Genomic DNA, 12,489 nt, shown 5'->3' with positions numbered 1-12,489 from the left:
CTATATGTTCTTCTTGTGGTTTGTATATGCAGATATCACACAGAACGTATACATTTATATACATGTTTGTGGAGGAAAAGGCCGCGAGTTGAAGTCAATCCAGAGCTTCACATCTCTATGACTATCACGTTACAAACAGTTACTTCTCTAACCACGACAATGTTGTCAGAAGACGTAGCACTTTCAATAGTGTGTCGGTAAAAAGGAGAAAAAAAACAATATCGTCAAATAAAAAAAAAATGTAAAAGTTTCTGATTTGTCGAAATAAGCTATCCCGACAAGATCAACGTCTAATCTTTCGACTCAGGACCGGACACAACAGAATGAGACAACATATGTACCGGAAGCTCAACATAGGAACCAGTGAAATCTCTGCCCAAGTGGAGTGTCACAAGAGAATGCTATGTCCTTCAAAACTGCTCTCGTTACCAAGAGACACGAACAAAACACTAGCCCCAAAACTATATGGAGAGCTGCCTGATTTGGAAACCACCGCGCAGTTCATCTCATAAATTGGTTTAGTTATCTGAACACTCCAACAGTTAATCTCATATATTAGTCTAGTTATCTGAACGCTCTAACAGTTCATCTCATATATTGGTCTAGTCATCTGAACGCTCTAACAGTTCATCTCATATATTGGTCTAGTCATCTGAACACTCCAACAGTTAATCTCATATATTGGTCTAGTCATCTGAACGCTCTAACAGTTCATCTCATATATTGGTCTTGTCATCTGAACGCTCTAACAGTTCATCTCATACATTGGTATAGTCATCTGAACGCTCTCACAGTTTATCTCATATATTGGTCTAGTCACCTGAACGCTCTAACAGTTCATCTCATATATTGGTCTAGTCATCTGAACGCTCCAACAGTTCATCTCATACATTGGTCTAGTCATCTGAACGCTCTCACAGTTCATCTCATATATTGGTCTAGTCATCTGAACGCTCCAACAGTTCATCTCATACATTGGTCTAGTCATCTGAACGCTCCAACAGTTCATCTCATATATTGGTCTAGTCATCTGTACGCTCTAACAGTTCATCTCATATATTGGTCTAGTCATCTGAAAGCTCCAACAGTTCATCTCATACATTGGTATAGTCATCTGAACGCTCTCACAGTTTATCTCATATATTGGTCTAGTCACCTGAACGCTCTAACAGTTCATCTCATATATTGGTCTAGTCATCTGAACGCTCCAACAGTTCATCTCATACATTGGTCTAGTCATCTGAACGCTCTCACAGTTCATCTCATATATTGGTCTAGTCATCTGAACGCTCCAACAGTTCATCTCATACATTGGTCTAGTCATCTGAACGCTCCAACAGTTCATCTCATATATTGGTCTAGTCATCTGTACGCTCTAACAGTTCATCTCATATATTGGTCTAGTCATCTGAAAGCTCCAACAGTTCATCTCATACATTGGTCTAGTCATCTGAACGCTCTCACAGTTCATCTCATATATTGGTCTAGTCATCTGAACGCTGCAACAGTTCATTTCATATATTGGTCTAGTCACCTGAACGCTCTAACAGTTCATCTCATATATTGGTCTAGTCATCTGAACGCTCTAACAGTTCATCTCATATATTGGTCGAGTCATCTGAACGCTCCAACAGTTCATCTCATACATTGGTCAAGTCATCTGAACGCTCTCACAGTTCTTCTCATATATTGGTCTAGTCACCTGAACGCTCTAACAGTTCATCTCATATATTGGTCTAGTCATCTGAACGCTCTCACAATTCATCTCATATATAAGTCTAGTCACCTGAACGCTCTCACAGTTCTTCTCATATATTGGTCTAGTCATCTGAACGCTCCAACAGTTCATCTCATATATTGGTCTAGTCATCTGAACGCTCTAACAGTTCATCTCATATATTGGTCTAGTCATCTGAACGCTCCAACAGTTCATCTCATACATTGGTCTAGTCATCTGAACGCTCTCACAGTTCATCTCATATATTGGTCTAGTCATCTGTACGCTCTAACAGTTCATCTCATATATTGGTCTAGTCATCTGAAAGCTCCAACAGTTCATCTCATACATTGGTCTAGTCATCTGAACGCTCTCACAGTTCATCTCATATATTGGTCTAGTCATCTGAACGCTCCAACAGTTCATCTCATATATTGGTCTAGTCATCTGAACGCTGCAACAGTTCATTTCATATATTGGTCTAGTCACCTGAACGCTCTAACAGTTCATCTCATATATTGGTCTAGTCATCTGAACGCTCTAACAGTTCATCTCATATATTGGTCGAGTCATCTGAACGCTCCAACAGTTCATCTCATACATTGGTCAAGTCATCTGAACGCTCTCACAGTTCATCTCATATATTGGTCTAGTCACCTGAACGCTCTAACAGTTCATCTCATATATTGGTCTAGTCATCTGAACGCTCCAACAGTTCATCTCATACCTTGGTCTAGTCATCTGAACGCTCTCACAGTTCATCTCATATATTGGTCTAGTCATCTGAACGCTCCAACAGTTCATCTCATATATTGGTCTAGTCATCTGAACGCAGCAACAGTTCATTTCATATATTGGTCTAGTCACCTGAACGCTCTAACAGTTCATCTCATACATTGGTCTAGTCATCTGAACGCTCTAACATGAAAATGAGAACGAGGAAGAAGAAGAAGCCGAAATTCTGATATTTTTTGTTTTATGGGGAAGGGGGGGGGGAAGCAGTAACCACTTACTCCCCTCCTTGCACAGTATGTGAACGGAGAGGCATTGGTTATGGTGTTGTTGATTTACATACATGCATCCACACACACAGCCACACACACATGTATTTAAAACACTTATACGCACATACCTCCACACACATCCACAGCTCCTAGTTACGTGCTTGCATCAGATGAAAACTGTTTGTTTCATCTCATGGCTGCACTAAACTGGCTAAGATGAAAAGGGGGGGGGGGTGAACCAAGACAAAGCTGTTCACAAAAAAACTCAATGTTTTAATATTTTAATCCCCCCCCCAGTCCTCAGCTCTTACTTGTATCAAGCATTCAGAGTTGATCATGTTGTAATAGAACCTAGACATTTGGTCTGAAGATGTCTAGAAATATTTTGTTAAAAACCTTTTTTCCAGGTTCCAACAAAGAAATAACATTTTGATCTAGACAAAAGACTCCCCAACTTTTTTTTTTGGCCCGTAGACCCATTGATATGTTTTCCGGTATTCGGTAGACCCCCTGCCGGTCCCTGCCTAGCTAACATTGCAATTTCTGCTGATTCATGAACTTCAAATGTTTTCTAACGACAGTAAGTGTAAATGACCTTATAGAAAGTTTTTTGTTTTCACTTTCGTAGACCCCTTGGAAGTCGTCGTAAACCCCTGGGGGGTCTATATAGACCACTTTGGGAATCACTGATCTAGACCAAACTTTAAATTAGCAAGCAATATCAAAACATTATTTAAAAAATAAATACAAGAAAAATAGTTGGTAGCGTTAAAAACGATGAAACTGTCTGAGATAAAGCAAGGAAAACAGGCAGCTTTTAGGTGTTTCAGGATAAGAGATTCAACTGTGTGCACAAGAATTGTATCAAGTTTAAGGACAGAAATTGACACTAGAACGACACTTTTGACTTGACTAAATATGAGTTTCTTTCAATGAAACCTGAACGCTCTTCTGTACTTAGAAATAAAAAAAAATCCAAATTGTTTGTAAAACGTAATCGTCTTGGTATGTGAGAGTTTGATGGTTGTGTGTGTGTGTGTGTTTGATGATTATGTGTGTGTGTGTGTTTGATGGTTGTGTGTGTGTGTTTGATGGTTGTGTGTGTGTGTGTGTGTTTGATGATTATGTGTGTGTGTGTTTGATGGTTGTGTGTGTGTGTTTGATGGTTGTGTGTGTGTGTTCGTGTGTGTGGACAAAGAAACATATCGTAAATAAACATTAAGATCAAATGTATTTTTTAATGACGTGAAATGCATTTGTTAGAAGCCAGAAGACGTGCCAGACTCCTCTGCTTCTGAAATGAATTCTTGAGTATTATTGAGATGTTATAAACGACTCTCCAATATGGACGCCTATAACTTAACGCCAATTGAAACTTTAATAAAGAAAGAGCTTCACATCACGTTCCTATAACAGTAAGCTTATCGATGTCTTGAGTTTCGACATTTGATTCGACAATGTGGAAGGTTGTACAGGAAGAACTTATTGTAACCGCTATAAGAAGAAACTTTATACAAAAATGTGACTTGGTTTTCTTACCCAGAAACGACCTCAGAATTATACACAACACACATACCACGTTAATTAAGATTTTTATTTTTTTATTTTGGGCTAATTATGATGGTCCCTTGGGAAACAATGAATGGAGACAAACTAAATGAAAAAAACAAACAACTAACAACTTACTGATTCGATCTGGCGCCTCTAAAAAGATACAGGTACACAAGGTAAGAGGAGAGAACACCAAGTAACCAAGGTAAAAAGCGCTTACCCAAAAGCCTGCTGCACCAGCGCTCCTTCCAAGAAAGATTCCAGACACTCAGGGGAGAACAACTCGCTATGGCAAAGAGTTATCTGAGGAAATCCAGGTAGGAAGTAAAAACCAAACGTCGCTAGCCAGATTTTTATAGTGCTGCCAGTTTGTTGTTTTTTTTTAAAAGAAAACACCAAAGCGTTGCTAAGGTTAAAGATTAGCCTTGGCTTTCCTTAGTGCCACATTTTAAAATGAATTTAAAGCTATATTGATATTTTGTTGGCATAATTATGTATATAAAGGCTTAATACATCAATGCAATTGTTATGAATGCTATTAAAAAAACAAAAGATTTACACCTGGAAATAAGCTGAATCACCCTATTTAGCCTAAATACAAAGAAACACTACACTATTTCTGGGGATTATACCTGTGCATCTATAGTTTAACTAATACAATAACTAACTATATATATACGTTAAGGGTTTTTTTTGTGTCTAAAGTTCTCCACAAGGAGTATCGGCCGGTATCAAAGGCTAGAAGGCAGGCTGAGAGATAGTAGAGAAGAACAGACCTGGCCGGACAGAAAGCTGTGTAGAACTCAGAGTAGATGTATGCCTAGGTGAGCAAGGTTTAAAGGAGTTGTGTGTGTGTGTGTGTGTGACTTGGGTAGATGGTCGGTGTACCTTCAGGTAAATGTTTTATGGTGTAGATTAAATGCATGTGTGTATGTGTACATAGATATGTGTGTTACTGTGCTTCTTTTCTTTTTAGAGAGAGGGAGTGTATATATATATATATATATATATATATATAAAGAGAGAGAAAGAGAGAATATCTTTAGTCTGTTGTAAAAAAAGCGTAAAATGAATAGAAAACACAAACACACACACACACACAGGCCAAACTATGTGTAACATATTTGTAGACATTTCTCTGTCGTGTTGATACTAAAGTGTGGTCTATGTGAGTCTGTGTGTGTGTGTGTGTGTCTGTGGGTGTGATGTTCACACTGATACACATTTGTTTAGAAAAAGATTTGAATAGAAATGTAAAATAAGGTAAAACAAAAACAATTGGTTGCCAAGAACTTTGAAACTTCAAGAGAGAATCATGTCTTTGAAATGATATAAACAATTAGGAAACAATGTAAAACAGACTTCATATAGACACTGACTGCTGACATTTTCTGAACGTCAGTTTTTAACACAATATACAGAATATATCTTCCTTTTTATTACTATGGTTTGTTATATCATTAGTACTATTATTCCAATAATAGTCGACCAAACAAACAAACAAAAAAGACCTTACATGAAGATGACCAGTAGTCTTAAACAAAATACCCAAAGAGTCTAAATGATTCATTTGTGAATTTTCATAGCAAAAATTGACTACAGTAATCTGCTCTTTGTCTACGCTTTTAAGATTCTGTTTGTTCTCTATGCAAAATCAAATTTAGGAAGAGAAAGCAATATAAAGAAATGTGGTAGAGACACTGGCGGATCCAGTGGGGGGGGGCGGTAGGGGCGATCGCCCCCCCCCCCACTCGGCGGACGAATTTTAGTATAGAATTCACACAATTTGTATACAAATTTATTACTTATGTTAATAATATATACTAATTATTTATATTTCAACCTATTATTTATTATTTCGCCCCCTCCTCTAGTATGTTGACCGATTTGGTGGGGTCGGGAGGGGGCAATGGTATCAATCCCGCCCCCCCACCCATACACTTTCGAGTGGGGGGGGGCGGTCCAATTTATTTGTAGAAATCACAGGTTGCTAACAGAATCAATTAAATATCTATATGATTAAAACTTGTTATTGATATTTTAACCGATCTTTATATTATGTCGTTCCCTGTTTACCGTTTGGGGGTGGGGGGGGGGGCGAATACCTCTACTGCCCTTCCCACCTAAACCATTTGAGTGGGGGGGCGGTCCTACTTTTATGTGAACAAAATTAGTTGAATTAATCTATAAATTTTATATTATGTCGCTCCCTTTCTGGTATCTTGGTCGATTCGGTGGGGTTGGGGGGAGGGCGATTGCATGTACTGCCCTTCCCACTCTAGCCCTCTGAGGGGGGGGGGCGGTCCTATTTTTATGGAGAATCATAGTTTGTGAACAAAATTAGTTGAATATCTATATAATATAAACTACGTATTGATATGTGAACCCATTGTATATTATGTCGTACCATACTATAATCTCAAATTTTATCATTAGTAAATTGAAATGAAAAAAGGTTGCACCAGGTGGGAAGGGCGATATATGCAATTGCATTTCCCCCATCGGACAAACCAATACTTTTTCTTAGTATTATAGTTTAGAAATTACAAAATGTAAAAAATCTGCCACTAATATAATTTATATATACTATAAATTAAATTCTTATATCGAGTCGCCCTACTTTTTTTTTTATTCTTTAATGCTAAATGCAATCTTTAGCAGAAATTATTAAAGGAGCGAGGATTAATCGTTTTCATTCTACCGCCCCTCCCATTTCCAGAGTTTATGTAATTTCACATGAATTTATCATAATTATTTTAAGAAAGACTTTGCATTGGAAAAGTTAGAATTCAAACGAAATTTTTCAGTATAAGAATCATGATTGAGATGAGTTCTAAACCGAAAATAATACATTTATAGTCGCCTTTTCCCAACCTTTACTCAATCGGATATTTTTCTAATTAAATAAATTTGGGACTATAACTCACAACTTATACTACAATGTTATTGAATATTATTTATCGAATAATTTTTTTTCTGCGGCGATCCTCAAAGCCAAAATCTAAATATGTGGGGTATCTTATCTTTTCAAGGAACAAATCGGTTTTATTTGCAATGTATTAAGGGCCTATAAATTCATATTAGAATATCTTTCAAGTACAATATTATTCAAAAGGTCCTTTTTTTTAATAGTATGAATAATGAGCTTTAGATCAGGAGAATGCGTTTCTGCAGTGAAAAATGCCAGAAAACGCTTTTAGCGTCGGGGCTTCGTCCCGAACTCCATTGATGAATAATGAGCTTTAGATGTCAGGAAAATGCAAGAAAACGCTTTTGTCGTCGGGGCTTCGCCCCGAACTCCATTGATGAATAATAAGCGTAGATGTCAGGAAAATGCGTTTCTGCAGTAAAGAATACAAGAAAATGCTTTTAGCGTCGGGGCTTCGCCCCGAACTTCATTGATCAATAATAAGCTGTAGATGTCAGGAGAAGGCGTTTCTGTAGTGAAGAATAGAAGAAAATGCTTTTGTCGTCGGGGCTTCGCCCCGAACTTCATTAATGAATGATGAGCTGTGGATGTCAGGAGAATGCGTTTCTGCAGTGGAGAATGCAAGAAAACGCTTTTGGCGTCGGGGCTTCGCCCCGAACTCCAATGATGAATAATAAGCTTTAGATGTCAGGAGAATACAAGAAAATGCTTTTGTCGTCGGGGCTTCGCCCCGAACTTCATTGATGAATGATGAATGATGAGCTGTAGATGTCAGGAGAATGCGTTTCTTCAGTGAAGAATGCAAGAAAACGCTTTTGTCGTCGGGGCTTTGCCCGAAACCACACTAGGGAACCTTATAGCGTTGTCCCACTTTTTCGCCGAAGGTTGAGAAATGCTGCTTTTTAAAATTCTCATATATATATATATATATATATATATATATATATATATGTGTGTGTGTGTGTATGTGTATGTGTATTCTGTACACACGTTTATGCATAGAGTTAGGGTTTACTGGGCGTTAGGGTTAGGGTTTGGAAAAAAATCGCCCCCCCACTCCAAAGTTCTGGATCGGCTAGTGGGTAGAGATATAATGGTACCTAAAGAAAAACTTAAGAAAATGAAAAGAGGAATATTGGAGGAAATTTTGAAATATAGAGTTAAAAAACAAATTAGTCCTACTAAAAGATCAGTCAACAATTAAATAATACAATTTAGTTTGTGCTACAAATTTGATTTTACGGTGCTTAAAAGTGCACATAAATTATTCGATACTTTATTTAAATACTTCGACTATTGATACTTCCTAAATAGCTTGCTTACAGACCTATATATATTATATCTAGACTGGACATTAGTGGACATGGAGATCTTTTAACACTAAAAAAATGTGAAAAATTTCAAAAAGCTGAAACAAGGTGTTGTGTAAAGTAGTAATAAGAAGTATGTTGTTTTTTTACACCCTAACCTATGTAACATAATTCACAGCCTACCGGTGAACCTGCTCGAGGTGCGTACGAAATACGCTTACGGCCCGAGTAGTGGAATCCAGCGCCCCTGCGGGACCCGGCGGGACTGACACTTTGACAGTGGAGGTGTACAAATATGGTCAGCGATCCACATGCGTAAACCTCTACAATCCACCTAAGTCTGAGTTGCAATTCAAACTGCGTGAGCCATTTGATACAAGGATGATCGTTGCAGGTGACTTTAGTCCCCAGCGTGGGGATGCACGGAAACTGACATCCGAGGGCGCCGACTACTTGTGATATGTGACGCAACAAACCTGGTTGTTTTGCAGGGCAAAGACAGCCCCCCGACCTTTCTGCACACCGGGCATGGGGGCATGTCGCGACCAGATTTGTCACTGGTGTCAACTGACTTAAGGTCACAGTCGAGAGTGGACGTGCTCAACGACGTCGGTAGCGATCATCTGCCGGTCTTGGTCACAATCGAACTCGGAAAGCTCAACGTGATTACCCCATATACAGAACCAAAATGGGTGTACAAACGTGCTAACTGGGATCTGTTTAGGAGTGCATCGGATGTAGCTCTGAACGGATTGGATATCCAAGCAGATTGCATTAACCGGACTTACGGACTCTTTGTCAAAGCCATCTTAGGTGCTGCTCGAAAAGCTATCCCGAGGTCCTACGTGGGGGGGGGGGGGGGCGCAAGTTTAGTCACTTTTGGTCTCCCGCTCTGGCACGCCTAATCCGACTGAGGCGGGCTGCACGTAGGCAGCATAGTCGTCGAAAAACCAATGAAACCAGGAGAGCTTACAACAAGCTTACGGCGGAGGTAAAAGAAGCCATTGCGGAGGGTACGAGACAAAAATGGGCAAAGACATGTGCTAACCTGGATCTTGCGGACGAACGACAGGCATGGAAACCTCTCAACAACCTAACCAGGGCGAAAGAACCAAAAGCAGCTGCGCCCCTGCAAACGGCTCAAGGCTACAGAGAGCTAGATATTGCACTTCGAAAGTGCAAATTGCGCAAGGCACCGGGGCCAGATGGGATCAGCAACGAAATGCTGAAACATCTCGGTCCTATTGGCAGAAGGAAACTGTTGGATTCGATCAATCGTACTTGGACTAAGGGGGATTTCCCTAAGGCTTGGCGCGTGGCAACGATTGTTCCCCTGCTCAAAAAGGGGAAGGTCCCAGATCGTGCAGAAAGTTACCGACCCGTTTCGTTGACGTCCAACGTCGGGAAGGCGGCCGAACGCGTGGTCAACAGAAGGCTCACATAGTTTCTAGAAACGAAGGGTCTCATTGCTCCTGAACAGGGCGGGTTCAGGAGGCAACGAAATGCGATCGATCAAGTGACGTTATTCATGCAGAAAGTGGCGGATGGCTTTCAGTGGGGCAACACAAATCGACCTGGTCAGTCGACGCTAGCGGTATTTATCGATCTCAAGCAGGCCTACGACAGGGTATGGAGGCCCGGCTTGTTGTTGAAACTGATGAACTTAGGTGTCGGTTCATATATGCTTAAGTGGATCCAAAATTTCCTCACGGAAAGAACGGTACAGACTCGTGTTGGTAAGCACTTGTCTAGGAAACTTCCACTCGAGCAGGGGGTGCCGCAGGGATCGCTTTTTTTGGTCTATATCAACGACTTGCCGGCCCTTTTGCAATGTCAGAAGCTGTTGTTTGCAGATGATATCGTGTTGTGGGAGTCAGGGAGGGATCGCCAACAGCTCATTGGCACTCTCCAGCAGGCATTAACAACTTTATCCTACTACGCCAGAATGTGGAGCCTTGGGGTAAACCACTCGAAGTCGGTTTACTTATGGTTTACGCTGGGCCGTGATATATTGAAGGAACCTGTCGAGCTACGAAGGGATGGCAAGATTCTGGAATGGGATAAAAAGCCCAAGTACCTTGGAGTAATCCTCGATCAGAAACTGACTATGTGCGATCATATTCAGCAGGTAAAGGAGACAGCTTCCGAGAAGCTGAACATCGTAAAGAAACTAGCTGGAACGAAGTGGGGAGCGAGAGCGGATGTGCAGAGAGGACTGTACATGGGTGAAGTACGCTCTCACTTGGACTACAGTCTTCCTGTTCAGGTCTGGGCTTCGCAAACGACTCTAGCAAGCCTAGATGCTGTTCAGAACCAAGCCATAAGACTAATCTGCGGAACCTTTAGGACAACGCCAATTGCCGCTGGCGAGATTATGGCAAACATCCCACCGTTGAAATTGCGCAGAGAACGAGCCGTCATACTAGCTCACGAGAGATATATGCGGCTGGAAGATGGATGCCCACTCAGAAGTCTGGTCGACAACTGGGAGGGTAGGAGACGCCTCAAAAACCGGCCCTACTTCATGCATGTGGCGCGAGGGTTGGTCAGAGAGACGAATCTGCCGGTGGAGCGGGCTGCTCTTTTCCCGTCCGGTTCTATCTTCCCGATGGAGGCCCTCGGCATGCCGACGATACGGAAGGGCCTACTTGACCCAGTGGTGACGAAGCAGAGTCCCCCCACACGACTACAACAAGCAGCCAGAGAGACTATCGCATCATATCCAGCCGGAGTAAGACGCTCGAGGGTACTGTGAAAGCTGGGTACGGGGCGGTAGATCGACTCTCGGGCAATCCCGAAAGTGACGAGCTCAGTGGATCCTGTCAGCAGAAAAGCAGCCTCGAGGCTGAACTCGAAGCAATGTTCCAAGCACTGGACTGGGTGGCAACGAAGGTACGTAACGGGACTGCGTCGGCGAACGACATAGTCATTTTCACGGATTCGATGTCCGCACTAGAGGCCTTAGAGGGGCTTAATGAAGGTGTCAGAAGGGTATGGGACGTCCTAACGGTCGGAGGGCGTCTCCTACGATTCGGCGTGAACGTTACTTTGCAATGGGTGACCAGCTCGCGAAAACCGCGGTCGCAACGTCGCTCGAACATGATGAACCGTGCTCTTATCAAACAATCGCATGTTGCCACTTTGGCACGATGGCTGGGATTCTTCGGACAAGGGACGTGAGCTTTACCGGGCAATGAGTAGACCAGACAAAAGAGATACATGGTGGCAACTGAATCGTGCGGAACAGGCGGTCCTAGCCCAGTTCCGGGTCGGACACTGTCCGATTGGTGCTTACCTCGGACGGTGGAAGGAGAATTACGACACACGGTGCCGCCATTGCATGGAGGACGACGAAACAATAGAACACATTCTTTACGAATGCAGAGTTCTGCACGAAGGACGATTGGGACAAGGATTAGATAGAGAGATAACTGGTTCATGTACGACACAGAGGCTGTCCTTGTACGAGGACAAGGCGACCTTAAGACTCACTGCTCGCTTCCTCTCACGTGCTCTAAGGGAGTAATTCCCGGCATGTTGTTCGTTGTCAATGGGGTTTCTGACTCGTTTTGTCGGATAACTCTGGCAACCCATTCTTCAAGTTCTTCCTTCTGGTAACCTAATTTCTTTCCTGTCTCGTATTAGTCCAGAAGTTCACTTTGTTTTACAGACATTTTCATGATTTAGAAACCTGAAGAATTAAAATAATACTAGTACAGAAGAAAAACAAATGTAAAAACTACAAAAAATAATGAAATCACATAACTTCAAAATTTGACAGTATACAATCAAAAATTACTACAATGAAAAAAAAAACTATACTGTCCATGTAATATCTCAGTAGGGTTCAAGGGTAGACGCACTGGTCTTTACGAAAACAAACAAACTATTTCACCCTGTTCACGAGCCCCCATGTGACCTAGTATTAGGATAGGTCATAAGACCAGTGACCTGTACTGTACTGGCAAGTTAGTCCAG

General features: G+C 41.4%; 1 protein-coding gene across 7 annotated transcripts in view; it reads right to left on the bottom strand.

The window, feature by feature from the left end:
- Window positions 1–4,637, bottom strand: part of LOC106057208 (filamin-A-like) — a 79,382-nt gene extending 74,745 nt beyond the window's left edge. For 5 of the 7 annotated variants that reach the window (XM_056020766.1, XM_056020767.1, XM_056020765.1 and 2 more), the window contains exon 1: window positions 4,493–4,637. The gene's annotated coding sequence lies outside the window, so the exon portion shown is untranslated. Of the gene's footprint in view, window positions 1–4,260; window positions 4,281–4,407 lie in introns of those variants that run through there. The other 2 variants (XM_056020762.1, XM_056020764.1) reach the window with 2 other exon arrangements.
- Window positions 4,638–12,489: the final 7,852 nt, after the last annotated feature.

This window comes from Biomphalaria glabrata, chromosome 2, assembly GCF_947242115.1.
Source record: "Biomphalaria glabrata chromosome 2, xgBioGlab47.1, whole genome shotgun sequence".
Lineage (NCBI taxonomy): Eukaryota > Metazoa > Mollusca > Gastropoda > Planorbidae > Biomphalaria > Biomphalaria glabrata.
Note: the sequence above shows the minus strand (reverse complement) of the source record. Positions and strands in the feature narration are given on the sequence as shown.